We start from the raw sequence: 11,195 nt of genomic DNA on the forward strand, positions 1-11,195 counted from the left end.
CTCTTGTATGTCTGTCTGTATGTCTCCATCCAGACCTCCTTATCTCAGACATGACATTCCCTTTCCTTTCCCTTACAGGCCAGGCCACTGGTCTGGATATGTTTTTCCCTTGCACTACTTCTCCTTTCCCTCAAAGTGAATGGCCAGGAGCACTCCTTGCAGCTCTCCAGTTCATATATTTTCCTCTCCACTGTCTTTCAAGGCTCTTCTCTGTAGTAGTAATGAAGTCTCCATCAGTTTAGACTTGTCCCTACATGCATAATGGACCAATCCCTAAACTGGGCTTGGCCATTTCTTCTTCTGCATTAGTCCCGTGGGAACCCTCATTCCTCTATAGCCATGGGTGTGAGCTGGGGGAGGGCACCGATAAATCCACAGTGGGTCACATGAACATCTGGGCTACCTGCTCAAGAAGCTTACTCACATTCTTTTATCCCTCTCTGGCTCAATCCCAGATGTACCAGATCCATCTCCTCTCTGAACTTTCTATTTCTTCTTCTACCATCTGATAGGGCACCTCAGGCACCTTCACTTTGCTCAGCATTGGCCATCACCTCTACCAGGCTTCTAAAGCACTCTAGCAGTGATTTTGTCCATTCCCTTTGTCCTTGCCAAGGTATTAAGTCTCATGTCCCAAGAAAGTGTCTCCACATCAATAAATACTTGCTTATGTAGTTCCAGCTTCCTTTATCAAAATTCTCAAAAATTCAATCCCAGATGTGCCCGATGGCTCATGCTATTGTTGTTGTTCTTGCAATTGGTCTCAACTTGTATAGAGACTGAGGTGAATATTTTCCACGGTGCCACTTAAGGAAAAATTTCCTCAATTTATGGTCTGATCAGTTTCAAGTATAAAGGAAAGATTTCTATTTCCAAGGGATCCTTTAGGAGTGACAATCTCAGAGAAATAAATTATATACATATATTTGTATTTAGATTCTCTAAATGAGTAAAAGCTGTTGCCTTTGGGCAGGATTCATCACTAATCTAATGTTCTTACTTGGCATATATCTATGATCAAAGAAATCTATTCACCTGAGATCATTAACGCAATGGTATGTATAAACCTTGGTAGAACATCTCACTGAAAATCACGAGAGAAAAGGGAATGACCCCCAAGTGTGCCTTACTACTAGGAGATATGGATCATTAAACAAAACATAAAGTATGGGCAAGAGTATGTGTTGTTCATTTAGAACTTCATAGACAGGTCAGGGGCATGTGGAATTCCTGCAAGAGATTCATTCTCTGAAGCCTCAAATACCATTGCTCTAGGAGGGAAATAAGGAACCTCAACATCCTGTCTCAGGATTGTCACTGAGATTGGGCCCCAGTGTAATCCTACTGAGCATGATTTTTAGGTCATTAGCTCTCTTCAAGACATATATGTTTTCATCATTTACCCAACCAAACTACTACCCACACATCCACACATTTGGACCTGCATATGATTTTACCAGGGAAGGATTAGGAAAAATCTGATGCAAGGATAGACATGATTTTCCAAGTATTCCATGCTGGACACCTCAACAATTACCTTGAGACAGTGAGTAAACTTGTCCCAAATCCTCATCTTATTTACTATATTTTTGACAACTCTCAGTACATCTTCTGTTAATCTGTGTCTGCCAGAAAGCATGCACAAAACTAGGATTATCTGCAAGAAATTTATTGAAAGAAGGAGCAGGAAAAAATTGGATTGCTTTCAGCCCACACTTCAGGTATGACCCATCTGGAAGGAGAGCGAGAAAGTAGGGGATTGGCTAGGAAGCATCTCGACTATAGTGTAGTTCCCAGAAATTTTTGGCCAGGCTGATAGAGAGCTCATGAGCCCTCAAACTGTGCCTTGGAGGAGACAGATTTCAGCTGGGCAGCAGCAGCAAGGCCATCAGGCAAATTTACAGCTTTCTACAGAATATGTGAGCATATTTTCATGGCTGCCACATCAACTATTGAAATAAGAATTGATGAGAACCATTATTCTGTAGTGGAACAAAACTGGATTTGAATCCTTGATCTTTAACCTTGGACTAGTTCTTGAACTTCTCTAAGTCTCAGTATTTTTCATTTGTAAGTATGGAGATCATAATAACTATTTCACAGTGTTGGGGGTGAGTATAAAATGTGATAGTTCTGTAAAGCCCTTAGCATGGCACCTGGTTTGTAAAGGTAAGTTCCTCTGAGTGTAAGGATATGAGAGACTTCTGCATTGCCTTACCAGATGGCGATTTTCTACTTCTGCTATAGACTGCAAAATTCAGTCATTAAAAAAAAAAAAGAATTTTTTTTTCTTATAGTATGTATGAAGGATATATATATAGATTCACTTAATATTGGATAAAATAGCATGTAAAATGTTACTGATGCCATAGGAATGAAGATAACATTGGCTGGTTAAACATCAGTTTAGTATCTGTAACTTAATAGTAAAAATAAATTTAACTATAATAACTTTTATGACAAATAAGAGATGGGGTATATTATATTTTCTGGAGTTTCTTACTATTTCTTTCAAAAATTACAACCCACCTCTCTTAACTCTCAAAATAATGTTCAGTTGAAACAATGACTTTTGTCATGGATGAGTAATTAAATCTGACTTAATGGTTAATTTCAGATATTACAGTTTCATACTTCTTACTGTGAATTTAATATGAGATTACTTGTTTTTATCTTTGGCTAATTTTTTGGATTACAGTGAATAAGAGTTCTAATATTTACTTGAAAATATTTCACTTAAGTTAGGTTAACCATTTAAAGACTATTCAGATTTGAAAATTTTATATTATCAGCAATCACACTATGGAAATCAATCCCTGCATACTGAGAAAAATGAAAAAGCTAAGAAGGTAAGCATGATGTATAAAATATTACTTTAATAATAATTGTATAATGGAAAATATTATGAGAACTCACTCAAAGCAATGACTGATTGTGTCCACTGATGTCTAGTGATTAGGAATTATTAGATTAAATCTGAGATTTATAATAGGCTTCTTTTGAATTATGTTGTATAGAAAAAAGGTGAATAGAATTCACGCAGGTTAGATTTTTTATAACTGAAGGGTCATCCAGACTGACAAAAAACAATTAATTGTTTTTTATTGGTTTAAAAAAAGAGAAGACTAACTCTGGTATAAAAAGTAAAGTTATTTATACTATACTATTTATTATCTCTCTCTTTGAAGCTCACTTGGAGAAGCTGAAGTCCTGCAGAGAGGAATCAGACCATCACTAAAAATTTTCTTCTCCCCATTCCAGATTTCCTTTCTAGGTGCTCTGTGACCAGCAAAATTTACACTGGATTCGTACAGCAGATTGGGTGGGTGAAGAGAAGTTGGATTAAAGGCCAAATCTGTCATTGTCCCTCTGGTCTTTGGCACTCCCCCAGTGGTATAGTGGTTGGCAATAAAGGGTTGAACTTCCTGCTTCTCCCTTCCATCTGGTCTCTTCCATGTCACCAACACATTCACCCATGTGTCTGTGGCAGAATCAACCCAGGATAAAGAGATTGATTCTCCTTGTCATTTTACAGTTACTGCATAGGTATTATGATCAGGTATTTCAGAATATTTGTGGAGCTTTTGAATCAAATTTAATGAATCCTATAATTATTATTAAACATCTCACATCTCCTCTCCATCTTAAGGTCCATCTATTTTATTACTTTTGTTATTCTACTTATAAGGGGATCCTGTATCACATTTCTCACCAAATCTAAACTTCTACTTTTTCAGGGCTTCCTCACTGAAGTAAATTGTAGTACTGAAGATAGCCACATGGTGATGAGAGACTGATCTCTTTGGTTTCAAGGAAGCATGGGAATCCTGTATCACATTTCTCACCAAATCTAATCTTCTGCTCCTTCAGTGCCTCCTCACTGGAGCAAATCATAGTACTGAAGATAGCCACAGTGTGCTGAGAGACTGATCTCTTTGGTTTCAAGGAAGCATGGGGCAGTCTTTAAGCTGGTGCTATCTAGGTATGAGCAGTGTTGTGCATTTGTTCCAATATGCTGCACAAATTCTGACATGCTCTATGTGGAAAAGGTGTGGAACAGCATGGCCCTAGACTTGTCTGGACACTTCTTCCCTGCCTCCCCCAGAACTTGGCCCCATCACTTTCTTACTCTCCCTGTCTATGATTTTCAGTGTCTGCACCATGCCCTCTGCCTCCAGGCACAGCACAACCAGGATGAAAATGGACACATAAAGATGCTGCTACCTCTTTTTAATGGCATAAATTACCAGTAACAACAAAGAAAAAGAAAACCTCCATATTTAATTAAAATGCAAACCACAATAATTAAGGAAGGATGACCATAAGCAGAAAGGGAGGCCAGCAGAAATTGAGAGGGAAGATGCCCGAGACTAGAAGACTCAGATAACATTCCTTGACCATAATTCTCCACTCAGTTTTCCAAAGAGAATGTCATATTTTATGAGTTATTTGTTGTACAATGTATTTGTTGTTCAAAGTAATGGGAACTTGGTGCACAAACTGCCTGTGGAGTCTTCCTGAGACTCATTTTGACAGGGAGGATTGAAGAAGAAATTAGGCAGATGCCATATTTGTAGGAAGCAGTATGTTGTTGAGGTGGAGGAGGAGAGTCTCTGTATAGGGAGCAGCTGTGGCATTACTGGCCACTGGAGCCAGACACCTCAACCACTCACACAAGTCTGTGTTGTAAGGAACTTTGATGGGCACCAGGGAGATTTCCTAAGAGCCTTCAACTTGAAGACTTGAAAGCTCTGGTCCTTCCTCATTGGAACTGCCCAGTAAAAACTTTCTTCTTCAAAACTGTACTTTGAATAGAAAGCACCAACAGATTTTTTTAAAGGAAAAGAGAAAAAGAATAGAAAAAAACAAACCAAAGATAAAGAATACTTAGAAAAATGTTGGAAGAGAATAGTGAAAATTTTGCCCAAATGGATTTTTATGAATTCAAAAACTTGATGAAGCAAATCGGTGATAAAATGGAATCCAAAACAAAGATGTATTACAGTTATATGGCTTGGAGAAGAGATCAGGAACCTTGACCCCAAGCCACATTGCCATCCACAATTAAGAAACCACCTTGGGAAAAAAGCCACCCTGAACAGAGCTACTGTTCCTGGGTCCAGACCCAGGCCTATGCCTATTCCCCACCAGCAGAATAAATACCCCATGTCCTTCATCATGACACCCATGGTGCTGGTCACCAGACACTGGGCTGTTGCAGAAATCCATTCAATAGGGGAGGAGCAAGATGGCAGAGGAGTAGGAGACCTAAATTTCATCTGGTCCCAAGAAATCAGCTAAATAGGGATCACACCAGTCTGAACACCTACAAACTCAACAGGAGATCGAAGAAAAGAATAGCAGCAACTCTCTGAACAGAAAAGTGACCACCTTCTGGAAGGTAGGACGTGCAGAGAAGTGAATCCGAGGTGATATTCAGGAAGATAGACTGCAGGGGGAGGGAGTCTCCAGGGCTGGCTACCGACCAGTGATAGAGCAAAGGAACACAAAATCGGAACTTTTATTTTTTTTTTTAAAGATTTTTTATTTATTTATCTGAGAGAGAGAATGGGAGACAGAGAGCATGAGAGGGGGAGGATCAGAGGGAGAAGCAGACTCCCCGCTGAGCAGGGAGTCCGATGCGGGACTCGATCCTGGGACTCCAGGATCATGACCTGAGCTGAAGGCAGTCGCTTAACCAACTGAGCCACCCAGGCGCCCCACAAAATCGGAACTTTTAGAAGTCTGCTTTGCTGAGGGACATTGCTCCAGTGGCTAACCAAGGGATGGAACCCTTGCTGGGACAGTGTGGTCTCAGGACCCTTGGGGTCACAGAAAGACCAGGGGTGCCTGAGTGCAGCAGAGCTCCCAGGTATCAGAGCAGGGAAGCTGGCTGCAGGGACAGAGCTGAGGAGTGGGCTCTCAGCTTGGGGTTGCCATAAACCGTGATCCATGGCACAGTCGGGCCATTGCTCTTCCAGCAGGGACCCAACAAGCAGCAGATCCAGGAAGACTCCCCTTCCTTCCCCAGGAGGAGCGGTGCGGAAGTGCACCGCAGGGATCTGCTGGGTTTGGAGACTCCACACGGGGTTGTGTGCCAGAGAGAGAAATGCTGGGTCACAGGCCGGGTGAGCACGGAGTGTGGCCAGAGACCAGGGAGACAGGAGTGATTGACTGCTTTTCTCTGGGAGCTCACTGAGGAGTGGGGCCCAGAGTTCTCAGCTCCTCCGGGGTGGAGATTGGGAGGCCACCCTTTTCACTCTGGTCCTCCAAAGCTGTATGGAAAGCTTGCAGGGAACAAAAGCTCCTGAGAGCAAACCCGAGCAGATTCCTTAGCCTGGCCCTGGCAAGGGCGGCCAATTCCGCCTCTGGCAAAGACATTTGAGAACCACTGCGACAGGCTCCTCCCTCAGAAGATCAGCAAGAACAGCCCGCCAAGACCAAGTTTACCAGTCAATGAGTACGGCAGAACCCCAGCATTCGGGGAGACAGCACATAGATTTCATGTTTTTTTTCCCCCTGATTCTTTAGTCTTTCAAAGCTAACTTTTTTAATTTTCTTTTTTATCTTTTTGGAATTTTTCTTTTTCCCTTTTTCAACCAACATCTTAACAATCACTTTTTAAAAAATTTTTATTTTTCCTTTTTAGAGTCATATTCTATCCCTTCATTGTAGTTAACCCTATTTTTGGTATATATATAAGTTGTTCTCTCTTTAAAATTTTGGGATACAGTTTCTTCTAACAGACCAAAATATACCCTAAATCTCTACTGTATGGCTTTGTTCTGTCTCCTGCCTGATCACATTCTCTCCTCCCTTTCTTTTTTAATTTCTCTTCTTTCTTTTTTCAAACAACTTCTTATCTTATCAATTCCTTTTATAAAATCTTTTATAATTTTCATCTTTACAGTCATATTCTATCCCTTCATCGTATTTACCCTTATTTTTGTACATATATAAGTTTTTTGTTCTTTAAAATTTTGTGAGGCAGTTTCTTCTAACAGACCAAATACACCCAAAATCTAGTGTGTGGCACTGATCTATTCACCAGCCTGATCATATTTGATCATATTCTTTTTTTTTCATTTTCTTTTTCTTTTTTTTCCTTTTTTATTTCTTTCCCTTTCTTTTCACCCAGTTTCAGGTCTCTTCTGATTTGTTTAGTGTATCTTTTTCTGGGGACATTGTTACCCTGTTAGCATTTTGTTCTCTCATTCATCTGTTCTCCTCTGGACAAAATGACAAGACAGAAAAAATCACCTCAGGAAAAAAAACAAGAGGCAGTACCAAATGCCAGGGACCTAATCAATATGGACATTAGTAAGATGTTGGAACTAGAGTTCAGAATGACGATTATAAAGATATTAGCTGGGCTTGAAAGAAGCATGGAAGATACTAGAGAAACCCTTTCTGGAGAAATAAAAGAACTAAAATCTAACCAAGTTGAAATAAAAAGGCTATTAATGAGGTGCAATCAAAAATCAGGCTCTAACTACTAGCATAAATGAGTCAGAAGAGAGAATTCATGATATAGAAGACCAAATGATGGAGAATAAAGAAGTTGAGAAAAAGAGAGATAAACAACTACTGGATTACTAGGGCAGAATTTGAGAGATAAGTGATACCATAAGATGAAACAATATTAGAATAATTGGGATCCCAGAAGAAGAAGAAAGAGAGAGAGGGGCAGAAGGTATCTTGGAGCAAATTATAGTGAGAACTTCCCTAATCTGGGGAAGGAAACAGGCATCAAAATCCAGGAGGCACAGAGAACCCCCCTCAAAATCAATAAAAATAGGTCAACACTCCGACATCTAATAGTAAGACTTACAAGTCTCAGAGACAAAGAGAAAATCCTGAAAGGAGCTTGGGACAAGAGGTCTGTAACCTACAATGATAGAAACATTAGATTGGCAACAGACCCATCCACAGAGACCTGGCAGGCCAGAAAGGACTGGCATGATACATTCAGAGCACTAAATGAGAAAAATATGCAGCCAAAAATACTATATCCAGCTAGGCTGCCACTGAAAATAGAAGGAGAGATAAAAAGTTCTAGGAGAAACAAAAACTAAAAGAATTTGCAAACACGAAACCAGCCCTACAAGAAATATTGAAAGGGGTCCTCTAAGCAAAGAGAGAGCTCAAAAGTAACATAGACCAGAAAGGAATAGAGACAATATACAGTAACAGTCAATACAATGGCACTAAATTCATATCTTTCAATAGTTACCCTGAATGTAAATGGGCTAAATGCCCCAATTAAAAGACACAGGCTATCAGATTGGATAAAAAAACAAGACCCATTGATATGCTGTCAGCAAGAGACTCATTTTAGACCCAAGGACACCCCCAGATTGAAAGTGAGGGGGGTGGAAACCCATTTACCAAGCTAATGGATACCAAAAGAAAGCTGGGGTGGCAATCCTTGTATCAGACAAATTAGATTTTAAACCAAAGACTATAATAAGAGATGAGACAGGACACTATATCATACTTAAAGGGTCTATCCAACAAGAAGGTCTAACAATTATAAATATCTATGCCCCTAACATGGGAGCAGCCAATTATATAAGCCAGTTAATAACAAAATCAAAGAAACACATCGACAACAATACAATAATAGTGGGGGACTTTAACACCCCCCTCACTGAAATGGACAGATCATCTAAGCAAAAGATCAACAAGGAAGTAAAGACTTTAAATGACACACTGGACCAAATGGACTTCACAGATCTATTCAGAACATTCCACCCAAAGCAACAGATTGAACATTCTTCTCTAGTGCCCATGGAACATTCTCCAGAATAGATCACATAGTCAGTCCAAAAATCAGGTCTCAACTGCTACCAAAATATTAGGATCATTCCCTGTATGTTTTTGGACCACAATGCTTTGAAATTAGAACTCAATCACAAGAGGAAAGTTGGAAAGAAATACATGGAGGCTAAAGAGCATCCTACTAAGAATGAATGGGTCAACCAGGAAATTAAAGAAGAATTAAAAAAATTCATGGAATCTAATGAAAATGAAAACACAACTGTTCAAAATCTTTGGGATGCAGCAAAGACAGTCCTAAGAGGACAATACAATACAATACAATACAAGCCTTTCTCAAGAAACAAGAAGGGTCTCAAATACACAACCTAACCCTACACCTAAAGGAGCTGGAGAAAGAACAGCAAATAAAGCCTAAACCCAGCAAGAGAAGGGAGATAATCAAGATCAGAGCAGAAATCAATGAAATAGAAACCAAAAGAACAGTAGAACAGATCAAGGAAACTAGGAGCTGATTCTTTGAAAGAATTAACAAGATTGATAACCCCCTGGCCAGACTTATCAAAAAGAAAAGAGAAATGACCCAAATAAATAAAATCATGAGTGAAAGAGGAGAGATCACAACCAACACCAAAGAAATACAAACAATTATAAGAACATATTATGAGCAACTATATGCCAGCAAATTAGATAATCTGGAAGAAATGGATGCATTCCCTGAGATGCATAAACTACCAAAACTGAACCAGGAAGAAATAGAAAACCTGAACGGACTGATAATCAGTAAGGAAATTGAAGCAGTCATCAAAAATCTCCCAACAAACAAGAGCCCAGGGCCAGATGGCTTCCCATGGGAATTCTATGAAACATTTAAAGAAGAATTAATACCTATTATTCTGAAACTGTTCCAAAAAATAGAAATGGAAGGAAAACTTCCAAACTCGTTTTATGAGTCCAACATTTCCTTGATCCCAAAATCAGACAAAGACCCCATCAAAAAGGAGAATTCCAGACCAATATCCTTGATGAACATGGATGCAAAAATTCTCACCAAAATACTAGCCAATACGATCCAACAGTACATTAAAAGGATTATTCACCACGACCAAATGGGATTTATCCCTGGGCTGCAAGGTTGTTTCAACATTTGCAAATCAATCAATGTGATACAATACATTAATGAAAGAACAAGAACCACATGATCCTCTCAATATTTGCAGAAAAAGCATTTGACAAAGTACAGCATCGTTTCTTGATCAAAACTCTTCAGAGTGTAGGGATAGAGGTACATACCTCAATATCATAAAAGCCATCTATGAAAAACCCGCTGCAAATATCAGTCTCAATGGGGAAAAACTGAGAGCTTTCCCCCTAAGGTCAGGAACATGGTACGGATGTCCACTATCACCACTGCTATTCAACATAGTACTAGAAGTCCTAGCCACAGCAATCAGACAACAAAAAGAAATAAAATGCATCCAAATTGGCAAAGAAGAAGTCAAACTCTCACTGTTTGCAGATGATATGATACTTTATGTGGAAAACCTAAAAGTCTCCACCCAAAAACTGCTAGAACTCATACAAGAATTCGGTAAAGTGGCAGGATATAAAATCAATGCACAGAAATCAGTTGCATTTCTCTACACCAACAAGACAGAAGAAAGAGAAATTAAGGAGTCGATCTCATTTACAATTGCACCCAAAACCATAAGATACCTAGGAATAAATCTAACCAAAGAGGCAAAGAATCTGTACTCAGAAAACTATAAAATACTCATGAAAGAAATTGAGGAAGACACAAAGAAATGGAAAAACGTTCTATGCTCATGGATTGGAAGAACAAGTATTGTGAAGATGTCAATGCTACCTAGAGCAATCTACACATTTAATGCAATCCCTATCAAAAGACCATCCACTTTTTTCAAACAAATGGAACAAATATACCTAAAATTTGTATGGAACCAGAAAAGACCCCAAATAGCCAGAAGAATATTGAAAAAGAAAACCAAAGCTCGTGGCATCACAATTCCGGACTTCAAGCTCTATTTCAAAGCCGTAATCATCAAGACAGTATGGTACTGGCACAAAAACAGACACATAGATCAATGGAACAGAATAGAGAGCCCAGAAATGGACCCTCAACTCTATGGTCAACTAATCTTCGACAAAGCAGAAAAGAATGTCCAATGGAAAAAAGACAGTCTCTTCAACAAATTGTGTTGGGAAAATTGGACAGCCACATGCAGAAGAATGAAACTGGACCATTTCCTTACACCACACACAAAAATAGACTCAAATGGTTGAAAGACCTAAATGTGAGACAGGAGTCCATCAACATTCTAAAGGAGAACACAGGCAGCAACCTCTTCGACCTCAGCCACAGCAACTTCTTCCTAGAAACATTGCCAAAGGCAAGG

General features: G+C 39.4%; 1 non-coding gene across 1 annotated transcript; it reads right to left on the reverse strand.

Moving 5' to 3' along the window:
- Positions 1–1,325: 1,325 nt before the first annotated feature.
- LOC116643323 lies at positions 1,326–1,405 on the reverse strand. Its single transcript, XR_004301534.1, has one exon. It is a non-coding gene; the product is annotated as a small nucleolar RNA SNORD115 (small nucleolar RNA).
- Positions 1,406–11,195: the final 9,790 nt, after the last annotated feature.

The sequence above is a fragment of the Phoca vitulina genome, unplaced genomic scaffold (genome assembly GCF_004348235.1).
Source record: "Phoca vitulina isolate PV1807 unplaced genomic scaffold, GSC_HSeal_1.0 scaffold25, whole genome shotgun sequence".
In the NCBI taxonomy this organism is placed as follows: Eukaryota; Metazoa; Chordata; class Mammalia; order Carnivora; family Phocidae; genus Phoca; species Phoca vitulina.